This window comes from Cyprinus carpio, unplaced genomic scaffold (genome assembly GCF_018340385.1).
Source record: "Cyprinus carpio isolate SPL01 unplaced genomic scaffold, ASM1834038v1 S000006810, whole genome shotgun sequence".
Taxonomy (NCBI): Eukaryota; Metazoa; Chordata; class Actinopteri; order Cypriniformes; family Cyprinidae; genus Cyprinus; species Cyprinus carpio.
This window is the reverse complement of record NW_024879396.1, coordinates 126,678-150,142: the sequence shown is the minus strand read 5'-3', so window position 1 is coordinate 150,142 and position 23,465 is coordinate 126,678. Positions and strand designations below refer to the sequence as shown.

The window sequence follows — 23,465 nt, the reverse complement described above, 5'->3', positions numbered from 1 at the left end:
ACGGAACAGCACAAACACACGACAAAAACACACACATGCAGGGATAGTTATATATATAGCTCACACATTCAGAAACACACACACACACACACACACACACACCTGTCTGTTTCAGTGTGTCAGTGTTTTAGCAGGTGTCACATGATGTCAAACAGTATGTGGCTGATCCATGCGGATCAAACCCGCAGGTCCATCCATGCAGAGATCCTCACAGACGAGAAACACACCCTGAGCTGATGCCATTAATGAAACACAGGAGCTACGACACATGAACAAAGAGAAACGTGTGTGTGTGACTGGAATTTAAGTATTAAAGTATTGTGGTTATAAATTTTGCTATACTACACTAAATCTAAAATTTTATATTTTAATTTGTATTGTTTATCTCTCATGAAAAAATATTTTTATTAATATTAAAATAAAATCATTTTTGGTTATAAATTAAAATGGCATAATATTTATATATTTAAATAGAACTGTATTTTTATAATATTCATATGCATAATCATTAGTACTGATACAATACTAATATTATATTAATTAATTATTATAAATAATGATTCATAGAATTTATGCAATATGTTATATGTATTCTATATATATATATATATATATATATATATATAAAACTCATACAATATACCATTATACTTTCATTAAATTGAGTCATTTTAATAATCATGATATTATAGCAATTATTTTAATAAATATTAATAATTATAATATTTAATAATAGCAATTAGTTCATAGAATAAATTATAATACAACTATATAATATATTCATAATACAAGGTTAATATATATATATATATATATATATATATATAATTATATATATATATATATATATATATATATTTATATATTTATTTATTTATTTATTTATGTGGTATACTATTATTATTTTTATTCATATTGTTTTAAAACAGGGGTTCTCAAACCTCTCCTTGAAGTACCCCCAGCACTGCACATTTTGTATGTCTCCCTTTATCTGACACACCCACTTGAGGTCTTGCAGTCTACACTAATGAGCTGATGAGTTGAAACATGCAGGGCAGGGGGTACTCCAGGACAGGTTTGAGAACCACTGTTTTAAAATAACATACTTTATTTGTACGCAAATTTAAATAAAAACAAAAAAATTCTCAGAAAATTCATTATGTGCCATTCTACCTAGTGCTAAGATTAGCATTTCACTAGTGAACAGGAATTTCACATCATAGCTGTTCTTACAGTATGTTGTGCTGGAACAATGTACTGTCCAATCAGCTTTCAAGACCAGAGCTATCAGTTTTTAAAACAGAAAAATTAATTTGTTTGTAAATACAACATCTTGCGTCTAATACTTCAGCTGATACATCCAAACCAACATGTTTATTAGATCCTGTACCCTCTAAATTACTGAAAGAGTTGTTACCTGTAGCAGAAAAAAACCGCTTCTCAATATTATTAACTCGTCGTTTTATCTTTATGTCACGTCCCCAAAACCATTCAAGCTGGCGGTTATTAAGCCTCTTATTAAGAAACCACAACTAGATCCTAGTGAACTGGCAAATTACAGACCATTTCAAATCTTCCATTTATGTCTAAAATTTTAGAAAAATATGTGTCTCTACTCAATTGTGCTCCTTCCGGCAAAAACATGATCTCTATGAAGAATTTCAATCAGGTTTCAGGCCCCACCATAGCACAGAAACTGCACTTGTTAAAATTACAAATGACTTGCTTCTTGCGTCAGACCAAGGCTGCATCTCATTGCTAGTTTTACTTGATCTTAGTGCTGCGTTTGAAACAATAGATCACAACATACTCATAGATCGATTACAAAACTAAACAGGTATTCAAGGGCAGGCTTTAAGATGATTTAGATCCTACTTGTCTGATCGCTACCACTTTTATTTAAACGGGGAGTAATCTCAATTATCACCAGTAAAATATGGAGTGCAACAAGGATCTGTCCAAGGTCCTCTGCTATTTTCAATATACATGTTGCCCCTTGGTAATATTATTAGAAAATACTGGATTAGTTTCCACTGTTATGCTGATGATACTCAACTATATATCTCAACAAGACCAGATGAAACTTCTAAATTATCTAAACTAATAGAGTGTGTTAAAAATGTAAAAGATTGGATGACCAATAATTTTCTCCTATTAAATTCGGATAAGACAGCGATATTATTTATTGGCCCAAAAAACAGTACACAGAATCTCGTAGATTACAATTTGCAACTAGATGGATGTACTGTTACTTCCTCTACAGTGAAAAATCTGTGTGTTATATTAGACAGCAACTTGTCTTTTGAAAATCATATTTCCCATGTTATAAAAACAGCATTCTTCCATCTTAGAAACATTGCATGGCTACAAAACGTTACCTGTTCCTGATGCAGAAAAGCTAGTTCATGCATTCATGACCTCTAGACTGGACTATTGTAATGCACTGCTAGGTGGTTGTCCTGCATCCTCAATAAACAAGCTACAGGTAGTCCAAAATGCAGCGGCTAGAGTCCCTTACCAGGTCAAGAAAATATGATCATATTACCCCAATTTTAAAGTCTCTGCACCTTGCTACCTATTAAGTTCCATATCAGTCATAAAATATTACTTGCCTATAAGGCCCCTAATAGGTTAGCTCCTGCGTACCTAAATAGTCTTCTACCATGCTACAATCCATCACGCTCCCTAAAGTCGCCAAACTCTGGAATAGCCTTCCTGATAACGTTCAGGGTTCATATACTCTCTTTCTGTTTAAAGACACATCTCTTTGGGCAAGCATTCAAATAATGCATCTCATAATCTGGTACTGCCATTATATCTGATCAAATGCAAAAAAAAATTCTTTAGCTTGGGTTTTAAACAAATCAGTTTTGTTTGGTTGGAACAGCAGCTACGCTAATTATGTCTCTATTTTTTTTTCTCTGTTGTTTTTGCCAGATTGATATCCCGTGGTAACCAGGATTTACACAAAGCTCCAGTCTGGATCCAGAACACCTGAGAAGAGATGATGCCAACCCCCTCAGAGGACCTCAGATGATGCCAACCCTGAAATAACATACAGAACTACCAAATTTTGCTATAAGTTTGATTGCAACATATAATAATTGCTGTTAAGTGTTCATCGTCTGTTTGATTATGTCTTTAATAGATTTTTCCATACATTTCTGCCATATGTACATTAACTGACAGTCACCATTGAAAAGCTACTACTAAATATATTGTATAAACTTAATTTTCTGTAAAGCTGCTTTGCAAGGTTTTGTGTCATGAAAAGCACTATACAAATAAACTTGAATTGAATTGAAAAATCCAAGACAGGAAACGTTTGATAGGTTTTATGCAACACAACTAAATACTCTTCTGCGCATATAATAAAAAGGCTAGTCTTAAAGACAGCTCTCAACAACCCCCAACTGTCCCTTCCAGAAATAATATGATCTTTTTTTAATTTTTTTATTGAGATCTCCAATGAAGATTTCAGGCCTCGGAGAGGCGAACAGCTGTGTTTCTGCCCTGATAAATGACTCATTTAAATGAGTTTCATTAACGATACGTAGGAGTCTTGTTGAGCGCCGCGATATATTTTGATCTACAGCGCCGTTATGACAGCAGGGGTTTGTGCGGCAGTCTGTGAGTTAATGGAGTCAAATGGAAATTATCTGATGGCCAACACATCTCTGAATGTAAATCTCCCTCGCATATTGAAGTCGGGCTCGTCGTATGTCGCCCGGCTATCAAATTATTCATTCTATATGCACAATAGAAACCAAATTACCTCATAAAAAAAAGATACGGAGAAATAAATGAATTCTTTGGCATTGATATCTCCTCATGCTAGGCTGAAATCACTAGCGCGTGACTAAGTGTTTGACGATGTGGCCTGATCCGCGACCAGCTTTTCCGGTTTCTGTGCTGCTTAATTTGAGGGTGGTGGAGATTTCAATGAAGGATTGAATGAAGCTAATCCTATTTCAGATCTGCACAAACAAACATGCCAAAGCAAAGCCCTGCCCGGGGCAAACCGAGACACAATGCTTTAATCGTACAGATACTGTCACAAATGCTATTTAATGGACAAATTAAAGCTTACAGATTTTAACATCCTTTATTAGAGTATATCTATTGCTCACAAACTTAAAATCAATAGAAGTTATAGTCTTTAAGCAATTTAATTTAGTACAAAGTGCAGCTTAAGATGAATGCTAATCTAATAAACGCTAAACCGGTATATTATTAAGATTATTATTAACATCTGGGTTGATAAAATACCCAAGATATAGAGTGGAACTCTCTTTATTAATACCATACAACACTAGGTTAGAATTATGAAAATTTACCATATTTCTAACCCTATCTATAGAAAAATCATAGTAATTTATCGTCAATGTAACTATGGTTTCTAGTTCCTGAAGTTACTGCTAGTTCATGCTAATTAAGCTACAACTTAAGTTGGTAACACTTTTCAAAAACACTTAAAAAATCATGAAAAAAACAATAAGAAACTCTTGACTGGTTTCTATGAAAACAAAATGTAATATATGGAGATTTAGCTACTGAAGCTACAGCAAGTTCACTCTAGCTCATAAAGTTTACATTATTAAAAATCAAAAGATGTATCTAGTAGCATTTTGCCTACCGAAAAAGATGCAATGTCTCAAATTAATGGTTGAATTTCTAAACAAAATGATTTACTAGAATTAATTAAACTTAGCAATCCAAATAGACTTCAAAAGACATTCCTGTGGCACACATTTGATTTCTGCCTTACTATACAGTAAAACAAACACAAACTATTTAGCATTTTGTTATGCTCATAAAAAAATAAATTATTACTAGGAAATGACAAGTAACTCTGATTTAAACATGGAAATTTACTTTGAAATAATTTAAACTCAGAAATTGCGAGTAAATTCATAAATTATTACTAGGAAATGACAAGTAACTCTGATTTAAACATGGAAATTTGAAGATTATAAATCATCTTATTTACAACATAAAATTACTACAAAAAAAATATTCTATATTTAAAAATTAAACCAGTTTAGCGGTGTAAAACATGGTAAATTATCTCTCTTCTAGTGTTAGCGGTTTGTTAAAACATGGTAAATATAGCTCTCTTCCTGCCTTGTGCACGCTACAGAACAAACCCTTTAGCATCTTCACTTTTTCATACGGCACATCGTTCAAGTACTGGATAAATCCAAAATGCTACGTGCTCATGTTGACTCACGCGAATGACAATTCATAGTATACGAGGTGAATTACGGTCAGAAGTTAGTTCCCCTCAGAATCTGAGTAGCATTTCAAAGGAGTGCTATATAAACCAGCACTCGCATAGCCGGGCAGTCTATTCATAATAGAAAATAACAGCTTATCACCAGATAACGCAGACCTGTACTCTCTTTTGCCACACCGGCACTTTACGGCTGCAAGACGACCCGGAGAAGAAATGTAAAATTTCCCTGTGTTAATTTAATCTGCAGCAGCGTTGTGGCATTTATTCAGAAAAAAAACCAAAAGCAAAAAGAAAAAAATCCATCATTTCATAAAAACCCAATTTACAACACACAAAAAAAAAAAAAATAAAAGAAAAAAAAGACCGAAGACAAAAATAGCCCAAGAGCATTTCGGGACCCACTCAAATGATAAAACAAAAACAAACCAAAAAAAACAGTTCGGGACGACGAAAAAATACAAATTTTAATAATATTTGATTACAAATCTGCCTGCTGAGCTTTGAGCTGTCGCATCAATAACCAAATATGTCAAGCATTGTGCTTATACGTGTTTGCCTTTGCACAAACCCCATGAGCTTTGAGCTGTCGCATCCATCACTGTCAGCACTAATTATTGCTCTACACTTTTCTGTGTGTCGTGCAAACATACTGCAAGCCTCTGTCTCTCTCTCTCTGTCTCTCTCTCTCTCTCAAGGTCATTCTGTCTTCTTTGAGGGTAACAACGTCTTGTGTCTTGTGGCTTAAGGGGTCATGCAGATGCATTTAAAAGGCCATATTCACACCATTTAAGTCCACTTTTGATGTAAGTCAAGGTTTCTTGCACCAAAAATCTCATAATTAAGTTTCACATGACCACCCTCTCTCTGACTCTTTAAAACTAAACAGCCTGTTTTTGCTAACAATTTTAATATGTAGGCTAAAGGACCTCTATTGTGATTGGTTTAACCTTATCTACACCCTGGACACTTTCTCAGTTTTCTCTGACAATACTGTATATGAGAAAGTCAATACAGTTGGAAAAATGTATTGTAAAATTGTTTCCAAAAATTAGTGGTATATTTTCAGGAGCTGTCATTAATAATAATAAAAATTCCAAAAATAATTAATACTTTTAACTACTACTAATAAAATATTTACTATTATTTGTTTTTAATAATAAAAGTTTGTTCTTAATAATTATTATTGAAAGAAAAAGAAAGTGAGACAATTATTAAAATAATGACTTTTTTATATTTTTTTGTCATTAATATTAGTTTGTTCTTCTTCTTATTATTATTATTATTTTTAAAGAACAGAAAAGAAAGAAAAGTAAAGTTTAAATAAATAATAAATCAATCAATCTATAAATAAATCATTAAAAACATGTTGTTTGATTAAAATCAAGAAATCTTTTTCAACTGCACTGTGGTTTCAGAACAGCATCCAAATGTGAGACATGCTAGAAATGATCTCCAAACACAATGCACACACACACACACAAATGCAAATGCAACACATTTCCGCCACCGCTGAGGTGCGATATCATGATGGCAGTGAGTTTGTCACAGCAGGGTGCAGGTAAGTGTGAGGATCTGTGTTTTGCTAACACATTAGCTCTGTTCCAAAACCTAGTGAGCTGCTTTGCTGTTTACAGCCTACAGTGCATAGATAACCCCAAAAAATGCAGCTTAGAAACTGTTTGGGATGCTAAACTAGTCAACCAAACTAAGCTAGCAACAAAAATCAAACAAATCAACATTAAAAAAATCCCAATGTATGGAGGAGCATTCCAATTCATCTCAATGGCACCATAGAATTATGCCATTTGAAATATGCTAGCTTTGCTAAAACAAAAATAAACAGCTACTCTAAAAACTAATACTTTTTTAATGACTGGTGAATGGAGGAAGAAAATTTTGGTGTTTATTTTGTTACTTAATCGCTAAAGATCCACTGATAAAACAATTTTCACAGAAAAATTGCTAATAAATTTTCAAATTTGAAATGTTGAAGTTGAAATATCCTGAAAATAGTTTAATATCAATAGTATATAGATGGAAATAGTATTTAATCTTAGTCTTATTTACAACCTGACTAACAAATAGTAAAAAAAGCTTTGCTATCAACAGTGTTTTTAAATATGTCATTATTAACAGAATCTTTTCTAGTATTAATCTACTATCAGTAGTATTTTGCCACAAAACATGACTTTTGCACACTGTGAATCAGTGAATAGGTTTTTGAAACGGAGTCATGAAAAATGGGCAAATTGATTCACTGCAATTAATCAAACAGTGAATCAGAGTCATATGAATCAGTGAACTGTTTTTGAACCAGTTCTTTTACATGAACTGCACAATCTTACCAACAAAGTGCATGCAGAGTGTTGGGAAGTTTGATCCATTTTACCGAATCAGTTTGTTTTTTGCGAAGCTGTGCATCCAGTTAGAAAAAAAGCAAATTTTCACTATATTACTACAATTGTTACTTGTTACTGAAAAAACAAACAACCAAGCAACTGTTAAAAAAAAAATGAAAATGAAAAAAGCTGCTTTGGCAACTAGCTGAAATAAAAATAAGTATAAGGTGTTCTTTTATCATTGTTTCGGTTAACATCTATTTTATTTCCAGAAGCTATTTTTTTTATTTTTTAAAAAGGCTTTAGTTTTAGTTAATGATAATAACCATAGCTAGTTGGTTCCCACCAAAAAATAATTCAAGTGGTTTGGCTAAGATAAAGCAATAAAAGTCTACTTTCTAAGCATTAAACATACACAGAAACTCGCAGAAATACTCAGTAAATCAGTCCATATTTACTGTCATTTCTATTCACTTAGGAAAAACTGGTCAAACTAACTTAACAACATAAAAACTTTAAAATGCCAGGCTTTGGAACACAGCTAATGTATTACTAAAACAGAAAAACTGGTCAGACGGACTGAACCAGAGACAAACAGTCAGAGATGTCTGACACCAGGGAAAACGAAGTACGATTCGTCTGACAACAGGAGTCAGATTACTGACAGACTCACTCGTACAGCAGCGACAATTTGAAAAATCATTTTTTACAGTGTGCTTACTTTATTTCTAGACAAACTTTCAGCATATTTACGCATTAATGAACCACTGAGAGATTTTCTCTAATAAAATAACGCATTAATGAACCACTGAGAGATTTTCTCTAATAAACTCACCGTTTCTGATAGCTGACACACTCAGAATATGCCTCTGGCAAACTGGCACCGTCCCACACGTCCAAGTGTCACAAACCTTCCGAGAGAAATACAGACACTGATGATGTCTGACATTAGCGAACTCTTAACAGCGCCGCTAATTACATGTAAATGCAGATCACCGCAGGCCTGTTTAACCCTGCGGCTATAATAGCTTTGGCTGGAAAAACTACAAATTTATTCGAGTCCAGGGGAAGTTTTATCCAGCATGGACACAGATGATGATGATGATGTATCAATTTAGAAGGTGACTAATGATCTGAATTTGCTTGCGAGTGGCTAATTACACACATATGCTCCTAAAAATGTGTATTAATTACGTTGACAAAGTTATTAGTAGGATACTTCAGTGCAGATTCTCTGTCAGTCAGAAGTCATGTGACTTTTTAACCATTAAATTTGTGCATTCACATGAATGCTTGCTTATATACGTGTGTGTGTGTGTGTGTGTGTGTGTGTGTGTGTGAGAGAGAGAGAGAGAGAAGAGAGAGAGAGAGAGAGTGAGAGAGAGAGAGTGTTTCTATTGGCAGATAATCAACTGCAAAGGCAGCAGTGCAATTAAAGTGACAAATTGGTCGTGAGCATAAAGAATCTTCCCTGTTTGTTCATATCCTCCAGAGCCAACTACACCCGGGGAACACGTGCACACACACACACACACACCATCTGAAAGGCTGCACATTTAATTGGTAGCCATGCTAATTGCAGACAGTACATCATTTTCACCACGTCCTTTCAAGGGCCCCAGGCCTCGCAGAACATTAGCGGGTGAAGACCATGACAGCCGGATCACACCTCGAGAATTACCACCTTCACTTAAAACCCTTATATAATCATTCTGTGACTTATTTATAAGGTGGATGTTTACTTATGTATGAGAACAATACAGAAGAATACCCACACACACTTGAATAATTGCAGAAAGGTGCACTGGAGACATGAAATATTACGAAGGGAGAAGTTTAATTTAAGCCATGAAAAATGAAGTTATATAAAATAAAATAAAATAAATCAAATCTGGGGATAAATAGGTAACAGTTTTGTAAGTAATGAATGCAACTAAAAAATATTTTAAAAATAAAAATAAAGAGAAGATTAATGTAATAAAATAAGCCACAATAAAATAAAATAAAATAAAATAAATAGCTGGCGATTAATGGGAAACAGTTTAGTAAATAAGATCTGCAATGAAAAAATTAATGTTTAGAGAAGATTAATGTAATATAATTAGCCATGAGAAATAATAATACAAATAAAATAATCTGGAGGTAAACAGAAAATAATTAAATATGCAAAAATGTACTGCAACAAACAATTATGGCACATTCAGTTCAGATAACTAAACAAGTCACATGACTAAATGCATCTGTATTCTCAACATTAGTGATTAGCTTCTACAGTACAGCTCTACTGGGACGACTTACACCACTTATACACGAGTAAATGGGTTTGAATGGTGCCTAGTTCCCATTTTAAACCAAGTAAGAATCTTTAGACAGAAAAAGAATGAAATATAGAGAAATTGTTGTGTGTATATCAGCCTTCTTGAGACCTATGAATGGCTGAAAGGATGTACTATAGAATGAGTCTGGATTTAGAAAAAGATCAGTGTGGAAAGATCAACGCTAGCATAATGCTCGTAAACAGCAACAGATCTGTCTTTCACTCATTTTCCCCGCTGTCATTTTGAAAGGAGAACATCATAACAGTCCTATTTCTGTCTCTCTTGCGCTCTTTCACAAATGTACCTCCTTTCATAATCATTCTTTCACGCAGCCATCTGTATTTTCCCCTTCACAGTTTTCCTTTTCTCTCTGTAATTGTCGATGCATGAGGAATGCAGTACTGTTTACATGTATATTAAAAAAAGTTTAGTTTATTTAGTAATGTCTCATATTCAGGCCTAAAAAACCTGCAGTCTTATACAAATATATACTTTTTACTATATTATATATATATATGTAGTGTACACATTGAAATCATTTATATATTTTCTGAGGACTTCAAAAGAAATTAACTATACTTGAAAAACAAAAACAGTGTACACATTGAAATCATTTATATATTTTCTGAGGACTTTAACTGTACTTGTTGAGCCATTAAAAACATAAACAAACAAACAAAAAAAATACAAACAGTTAAATAAAAAAATCAGCCAACAAGAATGTCATGCTCTACTTGGAGAAAAACCACCCTGTTGTTTATTACAGGGGTAAATCACATGACTCATTTGCTATGGAAGTATTCACTAGACCATTTTAACTTCGTCCAATAATTTGTTTGTTCAAAACAAACACGTGCGATAAACGAAGTAGGTCTATGTAAACAACTTATCCAAAAATCTCAGAACTCACTCAGACGAGCAGGTCCAATCAAATTGTGTGTTTCAACAAACAGCGACACGTAAAATGAAAGAAAGCCAAATATTTACATTTCACATTTTCCAGGACCGCAGGATGTGGCGGTGAACGAATCGGGCCACGAATGTTCCCTGATAGCGTATGCGTTCACGATGTGTCGTTTCCTGAGTGAAGGGTATTTTTAGAGGTGATCTGTGTGTGTGTCATCGCAGCTGCTGTCACACACTCCAGCCTCTGAGGAAATGTTGGATTTGGCCTCCATTACAAGTTCATTTCAGATTTGCAGACCTGATTTTACTTGTTCGAACCGGTCCAGATTAAGTTTAGGTTCACGAATAGGTTTATCACCCAAAAATGAATATTCGGTCTCATTTCATTCCACACTCGACTTTGTTTCTTCTGTGAAACACAAAAGGAAAATTTCTAAAGAACATCGTCACTTCTTGAATGTGAACTGAGGCTGTAAGCTTTAATTGACAAAAAAAACAAAAACCTTGAAGTAATCCAAACCACTCATATGACTACTTTCCGTGTCTTCTGAAGTCACTGTTACCAAAATACAGAAACATAGTTGTATCTATCCACTTATAGCTCTCAAATCCAATATGGACACTCCGTATGGACAGTCACTGGAGAAAACACAGCACATGTTGCAAGTATTAAAAGTGATTTCATTTTTATTAAAAAAATGTGCAGGACAATCAGTTACGGGCAATTAACTGAGCTTCTCAGTGTCATTTGGCTGAGATGGTTTGTTTTACTGCCTGAGGAATCGGATGGACAGAGTTCTGGCTCAGCTCTCTTTATACAAAAAGACCTTGTAGCTTTAGCATATTTTCTTTGTAGAATTACTCTAAAACATGCCTTAAAGTCACAAAATCATAAATCAATTTTATTTTTATTTTTTTACGTATTACAGTAAATGATTTATGAAACTGTCTTTATAAAGAATCAAATATTTGAATCTTTCATCTAGCAGACTCTTCAGTGATTCTTTCTGTAGATTACATTGTTACAGCAGTAGGTGGCGCCAGGTAACTGTGTTTAAGAGATTCATTGACACATTTACTTGATTTGTTGAAACATGCTGATTCATTTGGACTTGAAACAAGTAATGGTTCAAATATTCGCATCGCGGTAATAGCTCTAGATTACTTGTAGGATGTTTTTTGATACTCGCACGAATAAAAACATCGCACATGCTCTCTTCCATTTTCTGGTACAACTGGACGCAAAGAAGCTCTTCGCATCCAGTCATGTGAATTTCCTGTTCAAGTTAACATTTTTCAACTTGTGCAGAAGACGTGATTAAGGCAAATATTGTGCATTCGCGTCACCTAATTCGTGTCATTCGCACCTATTCGCATCTTTGCATTGACTTTGTATGTAATCTACTCACTCAAATAATTTAATTCACTTGTGGTGTGCACACACTATAATGCGAACATGTGTTCAAACATACACACATACATACACACAAACTACAGCAATAAAGACCCCATGACAGAGTCACAGCATGCAGGCCTGCGGGCTCTTGACAGGGTGATTAAGAACACTGCGTACATGTTTGCATGCATGCAAACACACACACACACACACACACACACACACGCACACACCAGTGTATGACTGGTGCCTCTGACAAATACACACTTCCCTCCGGAAAAGCTTAAGAAATAAGCTGCCCATTAAGACCTAGAATGTGTGTTTGTGAGTCTCTGCAGTTGCGAAACATTGCCGCAAATCTAATAGGCAATAGTTTTTCTTTTTACTTTCAATAGGCTTTCTTATTTGGAATAAAATTCTTCAAGATCATGAAGATTTGATGTTGGTGACCCACATACATAAACACCTACAGTGACCCAGACAGTACCGAACAGGTTCCAGCTGGCACAGAGGGCCAAAATGCCACAATGAACCACATTAAAGTGAAAATCCTGCACCTATCAAAAGTACACTTTGATCCAGGCTCACTGCTAATGGTCACAGGCAGCGTCTGTAAAACACAGAGACTTACACACAGTTATTCAGGCCACACAGGTAGATAAAGCGACTCACTGAGAGCAGTTAAAAGCTGTTAAAGTGCCATGTGAGAGCAGTTTACTTGACGTACTGTTTAAGAGAAACCTCAAATACTCACAGAAAAAAAGTGCAGAATAAAGAATGAGTACTAACCCTGATAAAAACGACAACCTTAACCAGTTTAAGCTGGTTTGCTGGTCTTAGTTGTGGACAGAGCACAATATTATATACTTACAGCATTATTTTTTTGTACCTTTTTTTTACTTTGTTGTAATGGTCGGAAGCTTGGTAAAGGTTTTGGCATTTGGTAAGTGAAAAAAAAATAAAATCATCGATTTAATTCGAAAAGGTTAAATGGTCCTGAAAAAGTCAATATTGTGCTCCACAAAATGACCACATTGGAAATAAATGGGAAGCAAATTTCATCTAGTGGAAATGTTTGGTACTGACAGCTATTTTTTGTGATATCAACTTCAAATTTGGAACACAACTTGATTTTCAAAGTTTTAGAGCAAAGCATGTTTTGAAAACCTGAAAGTTACCCCTGTAACTTTTTTAATTTCTCTTATTTTTTCTTTTTTTTTATCAAATCTTAACACATTTGGCAGATTATTGCCAAAGCATTAAAGATTTACGATTTTACTTTTTATCTATCTATCTATCAATTAATATAACATTTAACATACAAATAAAAAAACAAAAAAGATCCACAAAAGTTCCATAAACGATAGTTAATTTGTTTTAATTTTCAGGTCTATGCTCAAAACCATACTAAATTATATAAATAAAAGTTAGTGCCATAAAATAGTTTCCTAAAAGTTGAATAAAAATAAAAAATATTAAAAACACAGAAATTCAAAAAACGCAAGGAGCACTAGGCAGTTAGATATACATATTTTTGTAAACAGCATTAAAAAATAGTCATTAATATTAATTATTATTTACATAAATAAATGAATAAATAAACTGTTTTGATAAAAGGTAGCATGCAGAAATTGACATGCACTAATAAATGAAGCATATTAATCTTTAATCTCATTATGATTTAAATTTGTAAACAAGGAGCACATTTGTTTTTAACCTTTTAACATTTTTTGACTGAAAACACATTTTCTTAAATAATACAGGACATGACTTATGTTTATATTATTGACTGGATCTGATTGGATCATGAAAAGCAGGCTGTTATTATTGGACCGTATTAATTCTCTTACCCATAAGGCATCTGTTATGCCAGCAGGAAAAAATATATATATATTATAAAGGCAGAAAAAGTTATAAAATCTATATATATGACCCTGGAACACAAATCCATTTGATACAAAAATATCACAATATTAAAAAACTACATAAAAATCAAAAATCAATAAATAAGATTTCCATTGACATATGGTTTGCTATGATAGGACAATATTTGGCTGAAATACAACTATTTGAAAATCTGGAATCTGAGGGTGAAAAAAAATCAAAATATTGAGAAAATCGCCTTTAAAGTTTTCCAAAGAAAGTTCTTAGCAATGCATATTACTAATCAAAAAAGTGTTGATATATTTATGGTAGGAAATTTATAAAATATCTTCATGGAACATGATTTTAATATCCTAATGATTTTTGGCATTAAAGAAAAATGTATCATTTTGACCCATACAATGTATTGTTGGCTATTGCTAAAAATATACATGCGCTACTTATGACTGGTTTTGTGGTTCAGGGTCACGACTCACATATATATTTGAATATTACACATAAAAAACTGTGTATGAAAACTATACGCAGCCTGTATTGGAGCATGTAGGCAATCTTAAACGTGTGGGGCAGCACAGCAGGGTGGATATTGTTGAGGCTTTGTACTGAGGGGGCCATTTCACATTGAAAGGAAAACAGCTCACGAGAGGCTTTACAGCTGCTTTGGAGATATAAATCTCTCTCTCTCGCTTTCTTTCTTGTTTTACTCGTACTTCATCACGTGCAGTTCTGCAGACACCTGGCTCAAAGCCAGACCTCAGAGAAATGTATATGTAACCGGATCCGCTTTACATGTAAATACATCTGTAAGTGTGCACACATACTAAACCTCTGGATAGAGAACGGTCTCTCTGGCTGACCTGGGGTCAGATTTCACATGTCTGTCAGGGTCGGTCATATATGTGTCCATTGGTCCAGGTAAACACAGACTCAGTCTCTCCATCTGGTTCCAGTAAAGCTGACGCCTGCACTGTACAGTGAATGATTACACATTCCCCTAAGGGCAGTGGTCCAAACACAACCTGAAGGAGACCCAAAACATGACGTAAGGCACATGGTTGCAATCAGATCTTTTGGGCAAGACCTCTTCGGACTCGTTTTCCCAGAGGAAATCAGGTAAATTGTGTTTTACAGGTGATTTAAAGCCTGTCTGAGTTAAAAGCGCCTGTTTTTTGTAAACCTGAGTAAAAAAAATGAAGTGCATTACCTACTGTTTTTCAGCTTACAGCATCCTTTAAGAAATCTAACCCCAGTCGGGATGGAAATGAACAGGAAGCGAATTTCATCTTGTGGAAACCTTTGGTACTGCACCCACCATTTTTTTTTTTTTGCAATATCAACCTCAAATTTGGAACAAAACTTGAATTTCATGCAGTTTTAAGGCACATCTTGTGTTTTGTAAAATGCATTTTTCAACAAGCTTAAACCTCTGTAACTTGTTTATGATTGCATTATACATATTTTTACAATGCAAAATTTATTTTATTTTTGTCTTAATTAACATTAAATATGTCTCAGTTGGTGTGATAGCTTCATTATAAAATAAATAAATAAATAAATAAAAACTGTATGTGTTTTTATGGATGCACCAAGATTAAATTTCTGGCTGAAACTAATATAAAAAAGTAATATTAATAAAAATTCTAGACCTTAAAAAACTAATATATACATATATAATATATATAAAATATATATTTCATATATAATATATATTCACACTGCCATTCAGAAGTTTGGGATCAGTATTTTTTTTTTTTTTTTTTTAAGAATTTAAAGAAAGGAATACATTTATTCAGCAAGGATGTGTTAAATTCATTAAAAAAACTGAAAGACATATTGTCAGAAAATTTCTATTATGAATATACTATTCTTTTTAACTTTTTATTCATACGTTATATATATATAATTTTATCATATATAAATATATATATATATAATTTTATCTATTTTTCAGGGGACATTGCAGGATGAATCACTAAAGGATGCATCACTGTACAACCATGTTGAGCAATCATCAACATCATCATTATCATCATCATCATAACTGCCGTGCTACAATAGATCCCAGCAGGGGACATTGCAGGATGAATATAAAACCTCTAACTTTCTTCAAATGCAAATCTATAACAATGTAAACCTTTTCATTAGATGTTTGTGTTATTTTATTCTCGCCATGTCCATAAATTTACATAAAACACATAAAAAACCTATCTTGCTTCAACAAAAGATTTATTTTGCATGGGAGATGCAAATGGTCCTAAAGTAGATTTCAGTATACTGCTAACTTTTGATTTTGGGTTGAAATATGATCCAGACAGATTCTCACATATAATTTAGCACAAATCACATATTGAATGGAGAGAGAAAGAAGGTCACCCTTGACGCCGCTGATGTTCAGGGATGTCACATAATAGGCAGTTCACTTTTTTCCAGGGCATAAAGTTGTGGCATTCTGGCCCAGATATGTCATAAATGTGATATTTTGAAGAAAATGTCATCTCTTAACTCAATCCAGTTCCACTCCAGTGACTGCGGGTTGCTTCCAGATTGGTTTGCTATAGATGATTCTGTCAGTCTGAGTAAACATTACAAAGAATGTGTGACGCCCCTGAGCCAGAGAAACACTAACTTCTGGCGAATCAAGCGCGTAGGAAACCACAGGCGAGACTTTCTGTTGACATACAGTACAGTTGTTTGCCTTTTAACCAATTTGGCACATCCTTGTTTTCTTTGCACTCTGAATGAGGCTGAACTGCTGACACGCAGATTATGCGAAGTCACATCAGCATGTTAATATCACCCCAATGCTCTTATAATACAGACGGGGGAGAGCATTGCAATATTTGGTTCTTTCATCTTCTAAAGCTGAGGTGCTTGACAGCAGTGCTGAGCCGAGGCTTGTGGGTTGGATTGTATAATGCAGCGGTGACAAGAAAAGGCTTATGGAAAATCATAAGTCTAAAAAACCCTCTCGCTCTCAGTGTCTCATTCTGTCCTCCCCAGTAAAATAGGGCAAAGAAGTGCTACAGACATCCTAGGAAGATCGTCAAACAGACGCTATATGGCAATCAACCCGGACCTGTAACACAAAGATGTGGTAAAATGTTTGGCTCATCCCTGAATCACAAACACTGTCTTTTGTTTCCACTCATGGGTGTTGAAGTACTGGAACTGTTCTAATAATTAATTTTCAAAAGCTTGACTGTCAAAAAAATATGCTTCTGTTGCGTAAAAAAAGAACAGCATGAACCAACAACGTTCTTCAAAAATTCTCTTTCTTACAGGTCTGGAGCATCACGAGGTGTGAGAGGTGAACTCATACCTTTAAGAAGTTCCTGAGATGAATGTGTCCTCAGAGAGCAGGTTGAACTTCAGAGTCCTAATGGTGTTTTTGATATGAGATCACAGGCAGACCTTACCGACTCCGTATGTGTGGCAGGAAGCCGTGAGTTTATGTTTCTATGGTGCCATGAATCATTTCAGCCCTCATGCACATGCATAGCTCACGCTTTATGAGGTGTTGGAAAAATTGAGTCGAGGTTTTGGCTACTCCAACAAACCCCTCACATGAAGGAAACCCTTCATTTCCTTTAGCTGTACCCAGAAGTCATCAACATTCCTGCTCTTTTCAGGAAATTTCATGTTAGGATTGAAACACTGACTCACCGTTTCAAGTAATTGTTTCTAGATTACCCTGTGTGATAGAAGCACCTCTTAACATTGACTTTTCGCAGATGTAACAACTCCCTAGACATGTTCACACTGCGTCTAAATACAGATGTCACTCCTCTTCTGAGTGAATTACTCTGTTGAGTATAAAAACTGTATACTACAAGATGATCACATTTACATTAATTCTTCTAATTCTAACTATTAAATAAGCCAGCAAATTTAGGAGTTTATTGAGGCAAAAGTTGTCAGTTAATAGTTTATTAATAGCCGAGGAATTGGACATTAAAATAAAGCGCTGTGACCCAAAATGTCTCAACATAATCGGTTCTTTAATATCGGTTCTTCCGAATAACTAGAGAAAGTGTGGTGGGTTTCTAAAGAAAAGGACATCGAACAACAAATTCATTAGTTTACAGAAACTTATTTAATGTACTATTTGGAAAATTTCCTAACTTAAAAAAAAATAAAAAGAAATTAAGTGTTTTTTTATCTACTTAATTAGCTTAACTATGAAGTACCAATTTAAAATGAAGAAATTAATTAATTATCAGGTTTAAATTTGTCATTTTAGACTATGGAAAGCTAGGAGTACCACTTAAAAATAAAATTAAATAAAAATGATGAATTGGAATTAAACATTTATTTTAAATGTCTAATTATTTATCAGTTTGAAGAAATTTATTTTATGGTTGCATTTAACCATTTTAAAACATGATTTAAAAAAGCAACTGTAAAAAATATGTATGTTTATTTGTACATTTCAAAAAGTGGTTTCTGTTTACATTTTATTTTTTAATTAATAAACTGATAATTGATTTCTCCAATTTATTAAGTGACATTCATATTACTTTTTATTAAAGTAAAGTAATTTGACCATTTAAATCACAAAATGACTGAATAAATATAATGGTATAAATAACAAAATAAAAATTAAGATATTAAATGTCCAATTACTTGTCTAATTAGTTTTATATGTGCAATTGTCAATTTGAAGTTATTTTATTATAACATTTAACTGCACTGTAAAACATTAAGCAGTTTTAAATATACCTAATTATTTGTCAAAAAGAGATTTATCTATGTACATTATTTTTTTTTAAATAATAAATTGGTAATTTCAACTTATTGTTACTTCAAAAATAAAAATAAATTCAACCATTTAGATTAAAAAAACTGCATAAATATAATGGTTTGAATAAAAACAGCAGTAATATTAACTTTGTATATTATTGTATGAAAAAAAGCATAGAAAAACAAAACAAAAATAGGTTCTGAATTTTGCAAAATGAATACTTACATTTACTAACAAGATCAGTCAAAATTCTCTAATTAAAACATATGAGGTTGCTAATTCTCCTGTTCTCAAAAACTGTTAAATGATTGAAACTGGCATCCATGTTTCTAAGATGTTCTAAATCAATAAGTTACCGGAAATAACTCTAACTCTAAATAACTATAACTGCATTTGTGCACACACTATGGCTATTTCAGGGAATGCATGGGTGTATATATATTCTTGATGTTCCTCAGAGCAATCCTACAAGTAAAGACTGAATTTGGTGTTGGCGGGGGTAGGGGGGAGGGGGATGTTCTAAAGTGGAGTTTCTTGGAAACCTGCGAAAAAGATGCAAAGCAAAACAATTCGACATGTGTGAAACGAGCCAAAGCATGTGTGTAAAGACGGGGTTGTAACTCCATGACTTCATCAGAACCGGACTGCAATGAGGCCAAAAGTTTTAGGTCTAAATATTGGCAAGAAGAGGGGAGCCCAATAAATGCATCCAAATAAAAGATACACACACACACACACAAACACACACACACACACACACCCCACACACACACACACACACCAGCACAACACACACACACACACACACACCCACACACACTACAGATCAGAGAGAGATGAGAGAGAGAATCCAGCTGAACGCAAACCCCCCGAATAAAACAGCTTGTACATTTGTGTGTTGTAATTGTGCCTGCTGGTTTTGATTATTGCAACATTAAATCATAGCACGTACAGTCCATCAAGAAGAAAAACAATTAAAAGTAATGAAAACTTTACAACCTTGACAACCTATATGAGTGTGTTTTTCGTTTTGCCGTCTGGTGGGGTCTGTGAAAGGGATGGTTGCTTCCTTTAAACACAACAACACACACACACATCACACACACATCCCCAGCTGAGAAAAAAAAAGTATTTTCCATTGTCGTCTTCCATTTAGCTAGAAAAGCCTGTTTTTAATCGCAAAGAAGTAAACAAACCACAACATTTCTGTGGGGTTATTAGCGATGTATATATAAGCCAGACGATTAATCTGACAATATTTGGCTGTTTTGAGATTATTGACAGGTTATCTTGAGGTAAGTGCAAAACCCAGATTTACTAGCCTGGCTGATGTATCAATCTGTAATAAACCATATGAAATGTACACTGAGATTGTATGGTTTGCAATTGAAAACAGACGTCCTTCCACAGAGTGCAAAACTGCTGCGCAATGTGATGCAATCACAACCAGTTATAGTTTTTGTTTTGTTTTGTTTTTTAAATAACCAATTACGTGAAGTAAGCTGTGGATTTTTTACTGCCAAATAACCTGAGGAAATCATCATATAAATTATTCAAATATGAAATAAAAGATTCCTCTGTAGAAAGCCGCAAATAATTCTGATGTTTTTTTTCCATGTTTTCAAATAAAACAAGAAAAAAATCACCAATATGCAAGAAGTTGTTACACTTCTTGCACTTCTTAACTTAGTGTAAGTTTATAAGTAATGTTAGTAATAAGTAAATAATAAGTAAATAAGTAATAATTTGAATTCTGCCACCCTAATTAAAATCCTTAATATTTTGTGCTAGATTATTTTAGCTAAGTTCGTAACTTGGGGAACGTTTACACAACACAGTTTCCATCAAAAAATGGAAAATTAAAATTTTTCATTTACACAACAACAGTATTTCGGAACTCCAGCTGGCTAAGCTACAAACTAATAAAAATGTAATGTACTAGAGACAAATTTCTAAATATCTTTAGCTACTTATGTTAGAAGTTTGTTCACAAAAAAAATAGCTCAGAAACAGCTAGCAAATTTCACAAATAGAAATCGCAAGTAACACATTGAATTAAACATGAAATTTTAAAGTAGTAAGACTAAAATAGTATTTTCTTGTAAAATGTATTCCAATAATCTTTATTTAAAAATTTTTACAGTATAGTTTTTTTTTCCACATTAAATGCATACATTTATTTACATTATAAGTAGCTTGTTTCGTAATTTCTTAGTTTCAGTGTAACTTCCCCAATATTAAAATTCTTGTAAATTACGACCTTACACAGGCAAATCCTTGTTTTTAAAATATTAATCTGCCACTTATAGTTTTCCGCCTATCGGAAATATACAACACCTGAGGTTACATCAGTGACAGGATATGACGTCATCAGATGACTTCCTGCATCCTGTGCGATTCAGCTGAAGGGAAGTGCCATATCCGTGTTTGGATTTGCTCACTTCCCGACAGACGTGAAACACTGGAAGATTTTTAAGACCTCTTATGAAAAATACTATGGTTTTACCATGGTAAAATGATGGTATCAAATGCTAATAAAATGGTACTTTGATATATAAAATGGTACATTTAATACACCACAATGCATGTGTCCAAAAACATGGTTTTACTATAGTACAGGTCATAAAGCATAGTATTTTTGTTACTTTTTGTTAGACAAGAAAAACATCAATAACACGTAAATAAATGCCACACGGATTGATATTTTTCAATGACATTTATGCATTTTTAAAACCGTACAAACACATTTTAGGGCCACTGTATCTGCAGTTCACATTTCATCGCATATTAAAGGATCTAGCTGGGAATCTAGGGCAGACCTGTACAGAAAAAGCCTGGAATGAGGAAAGTGCACACAGACACACACCTACACCTCGTTTTTGTCGTTTGAGAAGCATGAATGAGAGAAACCTGGCCAGAGAAAAGCAGAAACTAATCTGGAGAAGTAAGACAGGGAGTGATAAGGAAGAATAGTCAGTGTTTCAGGCTTATAATTTGACACCGTTTCTATATCAGGCAGAGGAACATGTGCTCTGGATGGCTTAGTGTGAGTGTGTGTGTGTCTCACGGGTCATGAGGGTCAAAGAATCACCTCCTTGACGTCATAAATCCCCGCAGGCATCAGTAGAAGACCTACTGCCATATAATGTTAGCATGACCTTCATAAACCGCTAAGAAACTGCAGTGAAAAGTTCTATATCCATGCTAGCCAGTCCAATATGTTTCTTTTGTATAACTATAGCAAATGCAGTTTTATATGTAGAGTTCATTTTAGTGAATCAGTGTGTTTGGGTGATTTGCTTCAATGAACCCGTTCAAAAAATTCAACTAGTGTTGCTGTGTGGTTGTGGTTTTAGAATGTTGCTATGCATTTGCAAAGTATTTCAAACAAGTAGTACTTGTTTGCTATAAATTAATTACAGCAATAAAATAAAATTTCATCATGAACAAGAACAGGAACAACATCACATTAGACCACAGAAATTCCAAAATTACATTTCCCTTACATTCAACTTCCAAAAGCGCATTCATCTTTGGCCAGTTACATTCATTAGTTGACTAGTGTTACCAGTATACCCGCTGTATTAACAAAAACATAAATGGGTTCATTAATAAAAACACACTACACTGACAAGCTACATCAATACTGCATTCATAATCTAATGCGACTCATCTGCGAGTTATGAACGCAGTATATTCGTAGCGTTGCAGTGATCTATGGCTCTGTGTATCCATCTGAAAGCATGTGATGGAGATTTACTACTAATCACAGAACCGGGCTTTACTGACGAGATGCGCATGCCAATCACATGCAAATTATAATCAGGTGCAGCTCTAGGTTTGTTTGTTGATGCACAAAGTACAAAGTAGATTGAGGAAAAACTAGGATGCGGGTGTATTCAAAGCGGTGCCATTACTGTCTAGAGTGCTGGAATGGAATGGATGCGCTATGATTGGTTGAGCGCATATATCACTTTGTGCGGTTGGAAAGAAAAGGGAGAAATGCGGGAGTGAGTAACAGAATAATTGGGTGGGGGGGGGGTTGATATCGCATTTTGCGTAAAATAAAAAAATTTACTTTTCAATACCAACCAGATACAATACTGATTTTGTCAGATTTTTTTTTTTTAATGGCATTTATCTCGCGTTTTGAGAACCAAACTCGTCATGTATACAGTAAAAACAAAAACAGCAATCAATTTGTGATAAGTCTGAATGAATGCACTAAACAAGAATCAGTTTCAGAATATAGGGGAGTGACGAGGTCTCAGGTCACAATATTAAATTGTGACGGGATTTCTCTATAGAGGTGTCTCGCAATATCGCCATAATGGAGTGTGGTGGGTGTGAAATTAGCATACAAGATGCACTGATGCTATTTTTACATTAGATTATGGTGCCCACTGCAACACCGGCTTCTCACTGGTGTCGTTTGCTATTTAAAAGAAATAATTCCATTTAATTCATTGGATAACGGTTTTGGAGTGGTTCTAAACTGAAAGAATATGCATATCCAGCACAAACTACAGAGTGCAGCAGGAATTGTTGAGTATCAGTGATCATGTGACGATCGTTAAGGCGAGCTGCCCATTACAAGACCATTGCGGAGGTGATTCATTGCGCAATAGAGCCTAAGGTGTGTGCA

At 34.1% G+C, this 23,465-nt stretch overlaps 2 long non-coding RNA genes across 2 annotated transcripts; one reads left to right on the top strand and one right to left on the bottom strand.

Annotated features, from left to right (window-relative positions):
* Nucleotides 1-217: 217 nt before the first annotated feature.
* LOC122144968 lies at nucleotides 218-11,507 on the bottom strand. The gene is made up of 3 exons (XR_006160000.1): nucleotides 10,881-11,507; nucleotides 8,411-8,486; nucleotides 218-259 (listed from the first exon to the last, which is right to left on the bottom strand). It is a non-coding gene; the product is annotated as an uncharacterized LOC122144968 (long non-coding RNA).
* Nucleotides 11,508-14,545: 3,038 nt separating this feature from the next.
* Nucleotides 14,546-16,432, top strand: LOC122144970. The gene is made up of 3 exons (XR_006160002.1): nucleotides 14,546-15,192; nucleotides 15,298-15,378; nucleotides 16,058-16,432. It is a non-coding gene; the product is annotated as an uncharacterized LOC122144970 (long non-coding RNA).
* Nucleotides 16,433-23,465: the final 7,033 nt, after the last annotated feature.